The 17,193-nt window shown below is 44.2% G+C and overlaps 1 long non-coding RNA gene across 1 annotated transcript; it reads right to left on the reverse strand.

Moving 5' to 3' along the window:
- Positions 1-8,595: 8,595 nt before the first annotated feature.
- On the reverse strand, positions 8,596-15,677 carry LOC138418824 (uncharacterized). The gene is made up of 3 exons (XR_011248734.1): positions 15,519-15,677; positions 12,566-12,750; positions 8,596-9,101 (listed from the first exon to the last, which is right to left on the reverse strand). It is a non-coding gene; the product is annotated as an uncharacterized lncRNA (long non-coding RNA).
- Between the last annotated feature and the right edge of the window lie 1,516 nt (positions 15,678-17,193).

The following is a 17,193-nucleotide window of genomic DNA, read 5'->3' on the forward strand; positions in this document are numbered from 1 at the left end:
TAATACAGAAATGTAAAAATTAGTATTTCTCAGGAACATAGGCACAAAATCTTCAATTAAATTTTAGGAAATCAAATCCAACCAAATACAAGAGAGTGATCTAGCATGACCAGCCTTTTGGATGGGGTTTGTCTCAGGAATCAAGGTTGGTTTAACATTCAAAAACCAGTCAATGTAATTCACCATATTAGGAGAATAAAGAGGAAGAAGCCATATGATTATTTCAAATGTGTATGCAGAGTAGTACCAACCCCTATCAAAAAAATCTCTCAGCCAGACATACATTGGAAGAATTTCCTTTATGTGATGAAGCAAATATACAAAAAGCCCAGCTAACAGCATATTGAACACTTTTCCCTCAAGATCCAGGACCTGGAAAGCATGTCCATTGTTCTCCATCAGTATTTGATGTTTTACCAGGTGTCAGAAAAAAAACATAAAGGTAATAAAATACAGATTTAAAAGATTTAAAAAACTCTCTTTATTCACAGAAGTCATGAACGTGTATGTAGAAAATCATGAGAAATCTACAAAGATACTACCAGAAGTACAGAGTGATTTTAACAAGTTTCCAGCATACAGAAATCAATATATTGTTGGGAGCCACGTTAGGCATTACTGAAAAAATGGAGGCACAGCCCTAAACCCCCTCCCTTTGTTCCGTAGGCACAGACCCGGAATAAAGGAGTTAGGCTTTGTGATTCTGACTTGTTTTTTCCTTTCTTCGCCTGAGTTGACTGAAGAGAATATTAAGGTGCTTATTGTTTTTGAGAGGAGCATGAGAAGGCATAAAGCCTTCTGCAGCTGTGCCCAAAGAATAATTCATAAAGTTAATCATTGACATTTGTTCAAGGACTTTTACAAAAGAGTGCTCCAGGGTGAGCACAGAGGCTTGAGACCATGGAAGGGCTTCCTGTCTGAAGCCTATTTATGAGGAAAGTGTTTATGGCAAAGGAGTTTGCTGAATTTAGGGCTTAGGAATAATTAAAATAGTTAGAAGCTAAAGATTTAAGGGATGCTGTAATGTTAGCATATTCTACTATAGCTTATAGAGATTAGGGACTCAGAGATATTTATAGCTAGAAGCCCTTTCTAAGAAATAGTGAGCTTAGGATATTAGGGGCAAACAGGACTTAGAAAGATAAGAATTTAACTGAGGAATGTGGTATGCAGCCCAGACATTAGCATGAGTTACAGTGTATTCACAAGGACACATGAGAAAAAGTAGATAAGAGAGTCGCTGAGGGAACTCCTTTTGAGGGGCAACAGTGATTTTTGGAGAAAAATAAATCTGGGTCTATGGGAACTAAAAATATCAAACCTCTGACCTAATGCTTTTGTAAAAGTATAAAAGAGAATCATAAGCTTGAAATAAAGAGGCAGTCCAAAAAAACTTTAGAGGCTGCCTCAGTTTCTCGCCAACACTGCTCACCCCTTCAGGTTGAATCCCTGGCTGCTGGAGCTGGACTCTGGCAATAAATAAACCAATTCTATATTCTCTATGCTACCAGCAAACAATTGAAAACTAAAATTTAAAAGATACCATTTACAACAGCATTTTTAAGACCTCATGAAGTACTAAAGTACAAATTAGCAAACACTGTACAAGACCTATGCACCCAAAACTATTAATACAAAACAGGGGTTGGCAATCTTTTGCTCTAAAGGACCATATACGAATTATAGGCTTTGCAGTTTATGTATGGTCTCTGTTGCACATTCCTCTGTTTTGCTTTGTTTTCACAATGTTTTTAAAATGTTAATACCATTTTAAGCTCTTTGGGACAACAAAACATGCTGTGGATAAAATTTGGCCCACAAGCTGTAATTTATGGAACCCTGCTACAAAATATCTGAGAAAAAAATGTTTTCAAAAGACCTAAATATAGGGAGGGACTTCCCTGGTGGTCAAGTGGCTAAGACTCCATGCTCCCAATGCAGGGGGCCTGGTTTCGATCCCTGGTTGGGGAATTAAGGTCCCACATGTGAAAGGTTGTTGTTGAATCACGACGCCGGGATTCTTGGCCCCCGCGGAGGAGAAGAATTCAATCCAGGGCCAGAGACGAGGCTTGATCGCCCAGAGCTTTTGTGTAATAAAGTTTTATTAAAGTATAAAGGAGATAGAGAAAGCTCCTGACATAGGCATCAGAAGGGGGTAGAAAGAATACCCACTTGTTAGTGTTGGCAATGAGGTTATATACTCTCCAGTAAATCCAAAGAATGTCTAGATGTTGTAAAGACCTCACCAGACCTACTCCCATAATTTACATTTTAAGATAACAGAATTAGCCAGAAGGTTTAATCCAGAGACTGTCCTCAGGCAGAATACATTGTTGTTCTATAATCCTAAGGAATGCAGAGAAGAAAAAAGTTTGTCCTTTCTTCCTCCTTGAGAATTCCAGACCCCTCTCTCCTTGGGGACCCCTAGCCTTATCAACCTGCCTAGGAAATGACTCTCTCACATGCTGCAACTAAGACTCTGTGCAGCAAAATAAGTATTTTAAAAGACCTAAGTAGGAACTAAAAAGCCTCTTGATAAAAGTGAAAGAGGAGAGTGAAAAAGTTGGCTTAAAGCTCAACATTCAGAAAACGAAGATCATGGCATTTGGTCCCATCACTTCATGGCAAATAGATGGGGAAACAGTGGAAACAGTGTCAGACTTTATTTTGGGGGGCTCCAAAATCACTGCAGATGGTGACTGCAGCCATGAAATTAAAAGATGCTTACTCCTTGGAAGGAAAGTTATGACCAACCTAGATAGCATATTGAAAAGCAGAGACATTACTTTGCCAACAAAGGTCCGCCTAGTCAAGGCTATGGTTTTTCCTGTGATCATGTATGGATGTGAGAGTTGGACTGTGAAGAAGGCTGAGTGCCGAAGAATTGATGCTTTTGAACTGTGGTGTTGGAGAAGACTCGAGAGTCTCTTGGACTGCAAGGAGATCCAACCAGTCCATCCTAAAGGAGATCAGTCCTGGGTGTTCATTGGAAGGACTGATGCTGAAGCTGAAATTCTAATACTTTGGCCACCTCATGAGAAGAGTTGACTCATTGGAAAAGACCCTGATGCTGGGAGGGATTGGGGGCAGGAGGAGAAGGGGATGACAGAGGGTGAGATGGCTGGATGGCATCACTGACTCGATGGACGTGAGTCTGAGTGAACTCCGGGAGTTGGTGATGGGCAGGGAGGCCTGGCGTGCTGCGATTCATGAGGTCAAAAAGAGCTGGACACAACTGAGCGACTGAACTGAACTGAACTGAAGTATAGGGAAAGTTATACCATACTCTTGTGGACTAGAAAAGCTAGTTAAGTTGTTCATATCAGTTCAGTTCAGTTCAGTTCAGTTCAGTCGCTCAGTCGTGTCCGACTCTTTGCGACCCCATGAATCGCAGCACATCAGGCCTCCCTGTCCACCATCAACTCCCAGAGTTCACTCAGACTCACGTCCATCAAGTCAGTGATGCCATCCAGCCATCTCATCCTCTGTCATCCCTTTCTCCTCCTGCCCCCAATCCCTCCCAGCATCAGAGTCTTTTCCAATGAGTCAACTCTTCGCATGAGGTGGCCAAAGTACTAGAGTTTCAGCTTCAGCATCATTCCTTCCAAAGAAATCCCAGGGCTGATCTCCTTCAGAATGGACTGGTTGGATCTCCTTGAAGCCCAAGGGACTCTCAAGAGTCTTCTCCAACACCACAGTTCAAAAGCATCAATTCTTCGGCACTCAGCCTTCTTCACAGTCCAACTCTCACATCCATACATGACCACTGGAAAAACCATAGCCTTGACTAGATGGACCTTAGTCGGCAAAGTAATGTCTCTGCTTTTTAATATGCTGTCTAGGTTGGTCATAACTTTTCTTCGAAAGCTAGCGTATGGAGTCATAAATTATAAGAGTGACTGGTTCCCTTGGGGCATTAAGGCTTGTAGGTGGCCAGGGTGGATCCACCACCCACTTGGTGTGCCCGGTGTCCATGAACATGGGAAATCTCTCACAGTTGTAGAGTTTGCTGGCAGGCTCATATAAAAGACAATTTTCATCATGTGGATGTGTTACCAACTGACAGGAGCTGTCCTACATCTGAGAGACTGGAGCTCAGTGTGGCCAATGGCTGACATATGAGGTGAGCCCAAGAAGACTTTGTTATAGGCAGTGACGGTGTTCATTTGGAATGTAACTGTACATTAAGTATCAAAAATGGAAATATATGATGCATACCTGCAGAGGAGGTACCATAGGCTGGTGCTTAAGTTTGTGAGCTCTGGAACCCAACAGCCTGAGCTCAAATTCTGGCTGAGCTACTAACTACCTGTGTGACTTGCAAAACAGTCTAAGGCTTAAATGCTGTTTTACCAAATTTGTAAAACTAAGAGAAACTGCCTGCCAGGAGAGAATGTGTTGTCAACAGCCACATTTCTGTGTGAGAAACCTTCATAGTCCAGCTGGTGAGGCTCATGACACCTGCCTCTCCAGGGTGGCCACAGGAAAGGCACACCTGACTCCAGGAGCTGGAGTGGAGCTGGAGTGGCCTCTTAGGAGGCAGTATTCGGAGCCTTGACCTACCATCACAGAGGGGGTAGGCAGGGTTGCAGGAGTTAACTGAGGGCATCCAAAAGGAAGAGGCTGGGTTAAATTCACCGTCCCCGCAACACACACACACACATCTCAGCATGTGCCCTGCTGTAGCTGTCCCACAATGTCTGGGTACACAGTAACCACATGAGACCAGGCTAGGGCTGAGCATCCCGCCCTCCCACCCTGCCCCCACCGCCATCTCCCCAACCTCGGTCTCTCTGCCCCAGCCTCCCACAAACAAGGCCCCCACGCTGTCAGGATCGAGGCTCCTCTCCTGCTCTGGCTTTGAGCAGACTCTACCCACTAGTGATGACAGAGAAAGGGCTGGTGGACCTTCAGGCACAGGCAGCCCTCAAGCCAGGCACTGAAGTACACACAGACGTGGGGACACATACCTAGGGATGACAGGTATGCAGGCTCTTGGAAGTCACAGTACTGAACAATCTTGTCAAACCAAACACTCATAACCAGCAGCAGAAAGTCAGAAAGTGCTAGAAGGTCCTGCTGGGGTTTGGCCTCTGGGCCTCATCCTTTGCCTTTGGCACTTTTTCCTTATGCCATTTGCTGGTGTGTGCCCAGCTGGTGCTCTTTCTCTCTCACATGTTCCAATGCTGTGTCTCAAGCATCAGGCCAAACAGTGCATGCTTTACGCTGGAGGAGCAGGTCGCTAAGAGAACTCTCCCAAGTAGCAACTCTATGCTCTCGGGATCAGACAGTGCATCAACTGCCCCTTGTGTGCAACCTGCTCAGTAAGCTTCACTCTAGCCCCTTCCCCACCCCTGGTTACACCTGTGTTTCCCTTCTGGCTGAGGGAATCCCACTGCCCTGTCTCTCTCCTGGCCCTTTTCTTAGGCAGTTCTATGTGGATCCAGTGCCTCTGCCCCTCCATGTTACTTAAGAGGCAGTATCAGATGAGACAGCCTGGGTGCTCCTCTCTGAGGATCCTGAATTGGGTGGGAGAGGGCTCTCTGAAGAAGCCTCTGGTGTCCACTTGTATCTCAAAGAGTCTAACCACTGAGAAATGGTCAATATTCTCCCTCAGGGGCACAAACTTACACTCCTTCTGGGCTATCCAATCACCCTCCAAAGCCTGATTTAGAGAAGACTGAGCTGAAGACACTGGGAATGTGAAAGAAGGGAATATCTAAGGAGGAAGGAGTCACAAAGTTTCCAAAATGCAGGACTTTCAGAAAAGGGGTCCTTACAGCAATAAAATTATACCACCAGGACCTAGGCTCCTGCTGACAAGTTGTCACGTATTTGGGAGCAGTCCTGAGCCTCTGAAGGGAAACCTCTGTTTCAAGAAGAGAGCTTACGTAAGATATCACCAGAGGCTTTATGAGCTCATTTCCCAAAGGCCCTACCATCAGCAGCTCACACAGCCCTACTGGAGGCGTCTGGCCTCTTTGCCAGTGTGATGCAAGTGCAGCCGGCCTGTCTGGCCCAGCCACAGTCTGCTTCCTACAGTTGGAGTGGTTGAGAAAGAGTTTGATGAAGACCACTGACTCAGTTCTTCAGCCTTACCGAAGCAAAAGTAGACTCAGAGAGGAGGACTATCACATACGTTGTCAAGGAAAAATTCTCCACCCTCACCTGTCAGTTGTGGGCTCTGTAAACAGAACACAGCAATGCCACTACTGCTGCCACCGCTGCTGCTACTACCGCTATCATGGGATCAAGTGAGAGGCCCTGCATCCTACCTTCCAGTAAGGTCATTGCTGAAGACCTGAGCTTGGAGAAGAATGCAGCACCAACAAAACCATAGGTCAGAGGATAAAACAGGCCACCGCTTGATAGCGGTGCCACTCAACCTGCCTGTTCCTTTGCCCTGGTAGTTGCCAGGGCCTGTAGTTCCATTGCCACTGGCCACTCTCCCCTTGCAGATTCCAGAGACTACCCCATTAGTAACCACTGATTTGACTGACCTGTCTGCTCCCACGCCTATCCCCTACACCGGATATCAGTCATGAAATAAGATGCACAAGTGCAAACTCTCCTTCTTTTGCTGTTGCTGCTGTTTCTCACTTCAGATTCCAACCCATATTCGGGGTTCCATGTACTAACGAGACTGAATAGATGCTACAAGCAACCCAGTCCCTCAGTCATAGTTCCACAGGAACTTCTGGTCTCACCATACCTCCTGGCACCTCCCTTCTCTCCTCAAAGCTTACTTTCTATAGAAATGAATCACTTCACCTAGGTGGGTGGATTCTCCTCCCTCTTTACAGACTTCTCTTCAAATCCATTTCATGAGCGTCCCAGGCTTTGTCAGCCAGCCCATCACTGCTTCTGCAATCACTTCCTCTATCCGTCAGCCCATCTGCAGCCTAGACCTCTTAGGGGCCTTTGGACTTTGGTGTAACTGACATGGACACTACTCCACCTTCCCAAGCTTTCATTTTCAGGTCCCATCAGGATCCTGTGTGAGCTCCCTGGCACTTTACCAGGTCTGTCCCAGTATGGAGCAGATATGCCCTGCAAAGGCCAGTCATCACTTGCCCACCTACTTTTATGGTCTGCATCCCTCCCTGAAATTTCAACCTTCCCTTTGGGGCAGGAACCATCATTTAGCTGGGGATCTATACGGGCAGCAGAAGGGGTCACTCTCCCCAGTGTCCCTTGTCTTTTCTGGCCCACCTACCACTGATTCTGCAGTCACCTCAATCCAATAACCAGCACCTCTTCAGACATGGCATCCAAGCCTGTCTTTGACTCTGAAGAAATTGATGTGGATACTATAACCAATTCCCAATCTATTATCTTCTTGCCTCCTCTTGACAGCTTTAAGAGCTCTGTCTCTTTGAGAAACCTGGCTGCCCCCAGTTAATCCTCCCACTAAGCATCTACTGCATCCCTGGAACCCCAAAGTAGCACAACTCAGCTTTGGGGAGTTTGACACCCTGTGTTCCAACTCTGGCATCCCTGTGGGCACCAAGCCAGTCTTTGGTGCCACTTCACCTCATTTCACCCTTTCTTGCTCTGGAGCTGCCACCAGAATGCACAGTACTGAGGACTGTGGCTCACTTTTTGCCAACATCCTTTGGGACCCATTTACATTTAAGGGATTTTCGGCACCTGTGGATAGTGGCAGCTTTGGGGTCATTGTGAATGTCCCAGGCCCCAGTTCCATGTCTGAAACACTCAGCTTTGGAGCAAGGCCAAGTGGGACACCTAGAACCACAGCTAATTTGGGGGAAGAAGGCTTAGACCTGAGCACCAGGCTCCTGTCAGCCTACTACACTCCTGTTACAATTGGAGAAGCCAGCACTACTGAGAGCAAATCTGTCTTGGGAGACACTTTCCTTCCTGCCTATAATAAGAACGCCTAGAGTCAGCCCAGCCACCTGCTACCATAGGATGAGATGGCATCACTGAGAAGGAGCATGTGCCAGAAGACACTTCTGTCCTTCCATGTGTTCAGATTGCCTGGGACCCATCCAACCAGGGTACAGCTGTTGCAGATAAGGATATAGAACCATAACTGTGCTCAGACACTGCTTTTTGTGCCTATAGTCTATAGCCATTGAAAGGGTGAGCACCTCACCTATGCTTAGAGGTCATTATGTCCCTACCTACAGTGAGAACTCCTGGTTCCCACCTGGACAGAGCACATGTTTTGCAACAGGAAGGGCCAACACCATCCCAGTGTTTAGCATCTTCTCTTTTTGCATCTGATCTGAATACTTGGGCCCACCCAGTCAGAGCAAATCTGTTACTCCAGGAGAAGCCTGCACCACTGAGAAGAAACACATGCCAGAAGACACTGCTGTTCCTGCCTTCCACCAGTCACCTCGTGCCCATCTGGACACAGCACATCTTTTGCTGTCTGATGGGCCAGCATCATATCTGTGATTGGAAGGGCTACTGTCAAGAGTACTTGGGGCACATAGTTCAGAGCACAAGTTATACGATGGGAGAAGGCAGCACCAGACCTGTGCTTCTGGATATTTATGTTCCCGCCACCATTCAGACTGGCTGGGTGCTTGTGGTCAGACCACAGTCTAATGGGACAACACCATATACTTTTAGGAAGCTACTTCTATTCTTACCTTCACTCAGAATACCTGGGCCCCACCCAGAACACTCCCTCTGATGTGGAGGCATGAATACCACTAAGGAAACACAAATGTCAATACCTTTGCTGGTATCTTTCAGAGCAAATGTAGCTCTGAAATGGCCACAGCAAGCAGCAATCTCACCTCAGGGCACTTTCATCACCCACCCATGTTTCTCTGGAGATAGAAGTATTGGATCACCAACCCACTCATTTTCTTCTGCTGAAAGAAACAATGTCTCAGCAGCCAGAAGCAAATGGTGAGTGATGGTAGTTACCATGAATGGACTTTGCTCTTCTGGGAAGAGGCTCAGCCCCTTCTAGTTATGTCAAACAAATTTAACCTGCCCTTTGTCCTCCTAGAGTAAGCTGGAGGCCCAATACCGCAGAGTATGTGCTTATGTATGTGCAAAAGGGTGTGGTTTTGGATGAGACTGGTCAGAAGTCAACACACTGGCCTTGCGAAGTTCCACTGTAGAGAGAAGAAAGAGATCAGTAAGTATCAACCATGTCATTCATACCTGGTTTCAATTGTTAGCCTGGCCAGTTCAAGCTACAGGCTAGTTTTCCTCTGGTCTTGGATGGACAGTATCCCCTTACAGCTTAAAGCTGCCCCCACCTTTGCCTTACCCATTTGCCTCAATATGCCCTTTTCTTTCTCAGACTATATATGTGTGTGTATATATATATTATAATCTTCCTGACCCAAGGATCGAACCCACGTCTCCTGTGGTCCTGCATTGCAGGTAGATTCTTTACCATTGAGCCACCAAGGAAGCCTATATATATATATATATACATATATATATATATATAAAGCCAGTCATATATATTTTTAAAAGTTTATATAAAACCAGTCATATTATATCTATATATATTATATATATCTGTATTTTATATATATATTATATGACTGCTTTTATATAAACACAGGGATTAAACCCAGGTTTCCCCCATTGCAAGCGGATTCTTTACCAGCTGAGCCATAAGGGAAGCCCAAGAGTACTGGAGTGGGTAGCCTTATCCTTTCTCCAGTGAATCTTCCCAACCCAGGAATCAAACCAGGGTATCCTGCATTGCAGGCAGATTCTTTACCAACTGAGCTATCAGGGAAGCCCCTATAAACACACACACACACACAGACACACACACACACACATGTAAATATATGGTGTGGCTATACTGCATCCTATTTGCTGAACTACAGAACTCTGAAAAGTCAAATCAGGCTCAACACATCACCAGACATACAAGGGAATTTTTCCTCCGCAGTTGGGTTAAAGAGCAAAGATAAGTGAGCAAAGGTTCAATTAATAAGAACAAGACTATAATATTAAGTTTATATATGAAATATATATAAATAAATATATCTATATACTAAAAATAAGATGTGCTGTAGCCATACTCTACAACTGCACATGCTGAATCTGAAATCTCCATATTTTATTGAAAAATTTAAAAAGTTTGGCCACTCTGCATGGCATGTAGAATCTTAGTTCCCAGATCAGGGATCCAGCCTGCGTCCCCTACACTGGTAGTGCCAAGTCTTAACCACTGGACTACCAGGGAAGTCCCTGAAATCTAAATATTCTAAATGCGAGGGATGGCAACCCATGAGGAACTGAAGCTCGGAGAAGAGAGAGAGTGGTGAGACTCTCTTGCCTCTTTCCTCTGTGCTCCTCTCCCATCCCTCTGATTTCACTGAAGCGTGAAATCACACTGAAGCGTATTTCAGCGAAACACACTTAAAAATTCTGGCCTTTTAAAGATAATCAAATGTCTCAGCTGTGTCTTTCTCTTTCATTTAGACTTAGGCAATTCATCCCCACACATTCATAACTCTACCAGAGAGGATGGATGTGGCATCTAGGCTCTCACAGCCACTCTGTAAGCATTGCAGTTTTAGATTTAGGATACCACATATTATACTGGAAATGTTTCCATGCTCCAAGAAAAGTTCCTTCTTTCAGGAAATAACTGGAAAAGACCAGTTTGGAAAAATATATAATTGGTTTCTGGCATTACTCTAAAGGCCTAAAATAGAAAATCCCAATAGCAATAATTTCACAGGGAAGCCTGACGTGCTGCAGTCCATGGGGTCACAAAGAGTTGGACATGACTGAGCAACTGAACAATGACACCCAGATCTGGCTGACTGTATAATCCTGCTGTCTCCATTAGACTTATTTCTTGAAATATTTCTTGTCTAAGACAATTTATCTATTATAAGAGCTATCTAAAGCTGGGAGAAAAAGAAAAACACCAACATTTTCCTCAGCTGTTATATGTTTTGTTAAACATTTATCCAGTGATGATTCTATACTAAACATTCTGCTAGGGCCAAATGATACAGAGTTTAAAGACATCTCTTGCCCCAAAGGAATTTACAATACAGAAGGAAAGACAAAGACTATATGTTAAAGCTGAAGGACTTATTAGGGATGTGGGAGCAGATAAGGACAGATAAAGAGCAGATAAAACTTAGAATTAACAAGCAATTCTTCAGAAACTCCTTCCAAAAATGAAGACAAGGAAATTCTGTCGTGGTTGGATGTTTGGGATTCTGCACTTTTACTGCTGATGGCCCAGGTTTGATCTATGGTTGGGGAACTAAGATTCTACAAGCCATTTGGTGCAGCAAAATAAAATAACCTGGATGGCCAGACTATGGAATATTAGATAAAAGAAGAAGAAGAAGACAAAGAGACTTCAAGTTCCACATTTAAGGAGCTTGGGGGTTGACACTCTGCCCTAGCAAGGAAAGAGCTAAACAGACTGAACAATCAACAACTCTTTTTCAATCTGGGAAAGAAGTGAGCACACAGGGCAAACCGTTACCCGTAAGACTGGAGAGACAGGTGAATCCTAGGAGTCACAGCTTACCAGAACAAAGATTTGGGAGCAGAAACCACTGTGGGAACCAGTGCCAGAGAAGGAAAACCTGAATTATCACTGACAAGCTTCTGGAAGCTCAATGTGGACAAGTCTGAAAAGTTAACAATTCTATGGAGACCCATTCAGAAGGAGGCCTCCCCAGAGACATACCAGAAATGAAAGAGGAAACATTGTTAAGATTACATGGTCACTAAAAGGATAATAAATGAATACCATAAACAAATCTATGCCCACAAATTTGATAAGCTAGATGAAATGGACCAATTATTCAAGAGACACAGTTTGCCAAACTTCACACAAGAAGAAACAGACCATTTGAATAAGCCTAAATCTCTTCAGGAAATGAATTCAATAGTTAGTTACTTTCCAAAACACAGAGCCTGAAGCCCAAATGGGCTCACTTGGAATTCTACGAGACATTTAAGGAAGAAATTATATCAATTCTCTACAATCTATTTTAGAGATTGTAAAAGCAGAGAAGCAGAGAAAAAACTTCCTCAACCCACTCTCTGATGCCAGCATCCCTAACACCAAAATCAGACACCTATGACAAGAAAATTTCAGAACAATGTCTCATGAACATAGACCTAAAAATCCTCAACAAACTATAAGCAAACCACATTCAACAATGTATACAAAGTACTGGACGTCCCAGGTGGTGCTAGTGCAGAAGCACCTGACAATGCAGAAGACATGAGATGCAGGTTCGATTCCTGGATCGGGGAAATCCCTTGGAGGACCACATGGCAACCCACCCCAGTACCCTTTCTTGGAGAGTCCCATGGACAGAGGAGCCTGGAGGGCTACACTCCAAGCTGTCGCAAAGAGCTGGACACGACTGAAATGACTTAACATGCATATAAAGTATTACACATCATGACCAAGTGGGATTTAGCCCAGTCACGGAAGGCTGGTTCAACATTTAAAGGAGTGACATCAGCATCATGATAGTGAGAGCTGTTCTTTTTTTCTCTCCTCTTTGATTTACAACTCATCAGATCTCTAAAATGGAGGGGGAAAAAATGCTTCTGCCCAGCATACCAGGACATCTGAGCGATCCATCCATCTGTGCACCCAAAAGTGGGTAGACTGGACCATGGAGCAGGTGACAGAGCAAAGAAGGTGGCAGCAGAGCAGCCGCAGCAGAGGTTGTGACAGGAGAGATGGCAACAACCAGTCCAGCAGCAAGATGAAAATCAAGTATTACAATCCATCACATCAACAGGCTAAAAAAGAAAAATCAAATGATCAGATCCATAGATGCCTAAGAAGCACTGGACAAACTCTGACACCCATTTGAAATCAGAACTCTCAGCAAACTTGGGATTTCCTCGTGGCTCAGATGGTAAAGAACCTGCCTGCAATATGGGAGACCCAAGTTTGATCCCTAGGTCTGGAAGATCCCCTGGAGAAGGAAATGGCAAATGCTGTAAACGATTGAGGACAGGAGGAGAAGGGGGCAACAGAGGATGAGATGGTTGGATAGAATCTTTGACTCAGTGTACATAAATTTGAGCAAACTCTGGGAGATAGTAAAAGACAGGGAAGTGTGGTGTGCTGCAGTCCATGGGGTCACAAAGAGTCAGACTTGATTTAGCAATTGAACAACAGCAAAACTTTTCTCTCAGCAATGTTTGTAGTAAAGGTCAGCTAATTACAACCTAAAAGAAGAATATATGAGATCATATGTTTGCACGTGTTCATGCTCAGTGGCTTCCAACTCTGCAACCACATGGACTGCAACATGCCAGGCCTCCCTGTCCATCACCAACTCCTGGAGTTTACTCAAACTCGTGTCCATTGAGTCAGTGATGCCATCCCACCATCTCATTCTCTGTCATCCCCTTCTCCTCCCGCCTTCAGTCTTTCCCAGCATCAGGGTTTTCTCAAATGAGTCAGCTCTTCTCATCAGGTGGCCAAAATATTGGAGATTCAGCTTCAGCATCAGTATTTCCAATGAATATTCAGGGTTGATTTCCTTTAGGATTGACTGGTTTGATCTCCTGGCTGTCCAAGGGACTCTCAAGAATCTTTCCCAGCACCACAATTCAAAAGCATCAATTCTTCAGTGCTAAACCTTCTTTATGGTACAATTCTCACATCCGTACATGACTACCATAGCTTTGACTACACAGATGTTTGTTGGCAAAATGATGTCTCTGCTTTTTAATATGCTATCTAGGTTTGTCATAGCTTTTCTTCGAAGGAGCATCTTTTAATTTCATGGCTGCAGTCATCATCTGCAGTGATTTTGGAGCCCCCCAAAATAAAGTCTCTCCTGTTTCTATTTTTACCCCATCTATTTGTCATGAAGTGATGAGACCAGATGCCATGATCTTGGTTTTTTGAATGTTGAGTTTTAAGCCAGCTTTTTCACTCTCCTCTTTCACTTTCATCAAGAGGCTCTTTAGTTCTTTTTTGCTTTCTTCCATTAGAGTGGTGTCATCTGCATATCTGAGGTTATTGATATTTCTCCTGGGAATCTTGATTCCAGCTTGAGCTTCATCCAGCCCAGCATTTTGCATGGTGTTCTCTGCATGTAAGTTAAATAAGCAGGGTGACAACATACAGCCTTGATGTGCTCCTTTCCCAATTTTGAACCAGTCCATTGTTCCATGTCTGGTTTCAACTGTTGCTTCTTGACCTGCATACAGGTTTGTCAGGAGACAGGTAAGGTGGTCAGGCATTCTCATCTCTAAGAATTTTCCAGTTTGTTGTGATCCACACAATCAAAGGTTTTAGCATAGTCAATGAAGCAGGAATAGATGTTTTCCTGAAATCCCCTTGCTTTTTCTATGACCCATTGGATGTTGGTAATTTGATCTCTGGTTCCTTTGCCTTTTCTAAATCCAGCTTGGTCATTTGGAACTTCTTGGTTCACATACATTAAAGCCTAGCTTGAAGGATTTTGAGCATTACCTTGCTATCATGTAAAATGAGCGCAAATGTGCAGCAGTTTGAACATTCTTTGGCATTGCCTTTCTTTGAAATTGGAATGAAAACTGACCTTTTCCAGTACTGAGGCCACTGCTGAATTTTCCAAATTTGCTGGCATATTGAGTGCAGCACTTTCACAGCATCATCTTTTAGGATTTGAAATAGCTCAGCTGAAATTCCATTTACCTCCACTGGCTTTGTTAGTAGTTAGTAATCCTTAAAGCTCATTTGACTTCACATTCCAAGATGTCTGGCTCTAGGTGAGACATCATACTATCATGGTTATCTGGGTCATGAAGATATTTTTTGTATAGTTCTTCTGTATATTCTTGACACTTCTTAATCTCTTCTGCTTCTGTTAGGTCCTTGTGGTTTCTGTCCTTTATCATGCTTATATTTGCATAAAATCTTCCTTTGATATCACCAATTTTCCTAAAGGGGTCTCTAGTGTTCTCATTCTGCTGTTTTCCTCTATTTCTTTGCATTGGTTGCTTAAGAAGGCTTTCTTATCTTTCCTGGCTATTCTCTGGAACTCTGCATTAGTTGAGTATATTTTCCCCCTTTTCCTTTGCCTTTTGCTTCTCTTGTTTTCTCAGCTGTCTGTAAGGCCTCCTCAGACAACCATTTTGCCTTGTTGCATTTCTTTTTCTTTGGGATGATTTTGGTCACTGCCTCTTGTACAATGTTGTGAACTTCTGTCCGGAGTTTTTCAGGCACTCTGTCTACCAGATCTAATCCCCTGAATCTATTTGTCACCTCCACTGTATAAAGGGATTTGATTTAGGTCATACCTGAATGGCCTAGTGGTTTTCCCTAGTGTCCTCAATTTAAGCCTGAATTTTGCAATAAGTACCATAAAGACTAATTTTTTTAATTTTAAGTGATGCTGGCATGATGAGGTACCACAGCCCAGGTGGTTAAATTAAGGAGCTCTAGAATCAGATGGTCTGGGTTCATATTCTGGGCTGCTGCTATCATCTATACCACCTAGAAAATAAGTATAAGGCTTATATGCTGTTTTACCAAATTTGAAGGCAGGAAAAGAGAACATGGTTACCAGGAAAAGATGCTGTGGAAAGCAGCATCCCAGGTTTCACCTCAGAAAGCTTCAGTGCCCAGATGGTAATGCTGCTGGCTCATACCTTTCCCAGGCACCAGGGCATGGAGAGGAGCTGGATATGGCCAGGGAGGAGGTAGTGTCAGGAGCTCTGAACTACTGTATGAGGAGGAGAGGAAGGAAAAACATGTCTTTTATAGCAGCGGCCTGAAAGGAAGGCGCTGAGGGGTCTTATGCCCCTGCTGCTCTGGTCTCTCCTCCCCACCTCAGCCCCCCACCCTCTGCGGCCTCCAGGGCTACCTGAGTGGACGGCAGCTGCCCCAGAAGCTTAACGGCTCTCGCCCTCCTGCTACCAGGGGCTACCTGTGCTGGGAGGATCAGAGTGGCTCCAGCCTACACCCCTGGAGACAGGGACGAAGGGGAAAGGCTGGCAGCTTACAGATGCTGGCTGCGAAGTGAGCTTCTGCTGTCCTGTCCAGTCAGTCTCCACACCTCAAGGGGCCCGTTTGGTAGCAAATGGCTGTAACCTGGTCAGGAAAGGCCTGAAGTTCAGAGAGTTCAGCCTGGGTTGGGCCGTTGGACCTCGCCCTTTGCCTTTTGTTGTCATATCCTCGCGCCCTTGCACACACACTTTCTCTGTTGCCAGTTTTTCCCATTCCTAGAGATCTCATCAAGAAAGTTAGAGATATCAAGGGAACATTTCATGCAAAGATGGGCTTGATAAAGGACAGAAATGATATGGACCTAACAGAAGCACAAGATATTAAGAGGAGGTGGCAAGAATACACAGAAGAACTGTACAAAAAAATCTTCATGACCAAGATAATCACTATGGTAGAGCCAGACATCCTGGAATGTGAAGTCAAGTGGGCCTTAGAAAGCATCACTATGAACAAAACTAGTGGAGGTGATGGAAGTACAGTTGAGCTATTTCAAATCCTGAAAGATGATGTTGTGAAAGTGCTGCACTCAATATGCCAGCAAATTTGGAAAACTCAGCAGTGGCCACAGGACTGGAAAAGGTCAGTTTTCATTCCAATCCCAAAGAAAGGCAATGCCAAAGAATGCTCAAACTACCACACAATTGCACTCATCTCACACGCTAGTAAAGTAATGCTCAAAATTCTCCAAGCCAGGCTTCAGCAATATATGAACCATGAACTTCCAGATGTTCAAGCTGGTTTTAGAAAAGGCAGAGGAACCAGAGATCAATTGCCAACATCTGCTGGATCATGGAAAAAGCAAGAGAGTTCCAGAAAAACATCTATTTCTGCTTTATTGACAATGCCAAAGCCTTTGACTGTGTGGATCACAATAAACTGTGGAAAATTCTGAAAAAGATGTGAATACCAGACTACCTGACCTGCCTCTTGAGAAACCTATATGCAGGTCAGGAAGCAATAATTAGAACTGGACATGGAACAAGAGACTGGTTCCAAATAGGAAAGGGAGTAAGTCAAAGCTGTATATTGTCCCCTGCTTATTTAACTTATATGCAGAGTACATCATGAGAAATGCTGGGCTGGAAGAAGCACAAGCTGGAATCAAGATTGCCAGGAGAAATATCAATAACCTCAGATATGCAGATGATACCACCCTTATGGCAGAAAGTGAAGAGGAGCTAAAAAGCCTCTTGATGAAATTGAAAGAGGAGAGTGAAAAAGTTGGCTTAAAG

Source organism: Ovis canadensis, chromosome 14, assembly GCF_042477335.2.
Source record: "Ovis canadensis isolate MfBH-ARS-UI-01 breed Bighorn chromosome 14, ARS-UI_OviCan_v2, whole genome shotgun sequence".
In the NCBI taxonomy this organism is placed as follows: domain Eukaryota; kingdom Metazoa; phylum Chordata; class Mammalia; order Artiodactyla; family Bovidae; genus Ovis; species Ovis canadensis.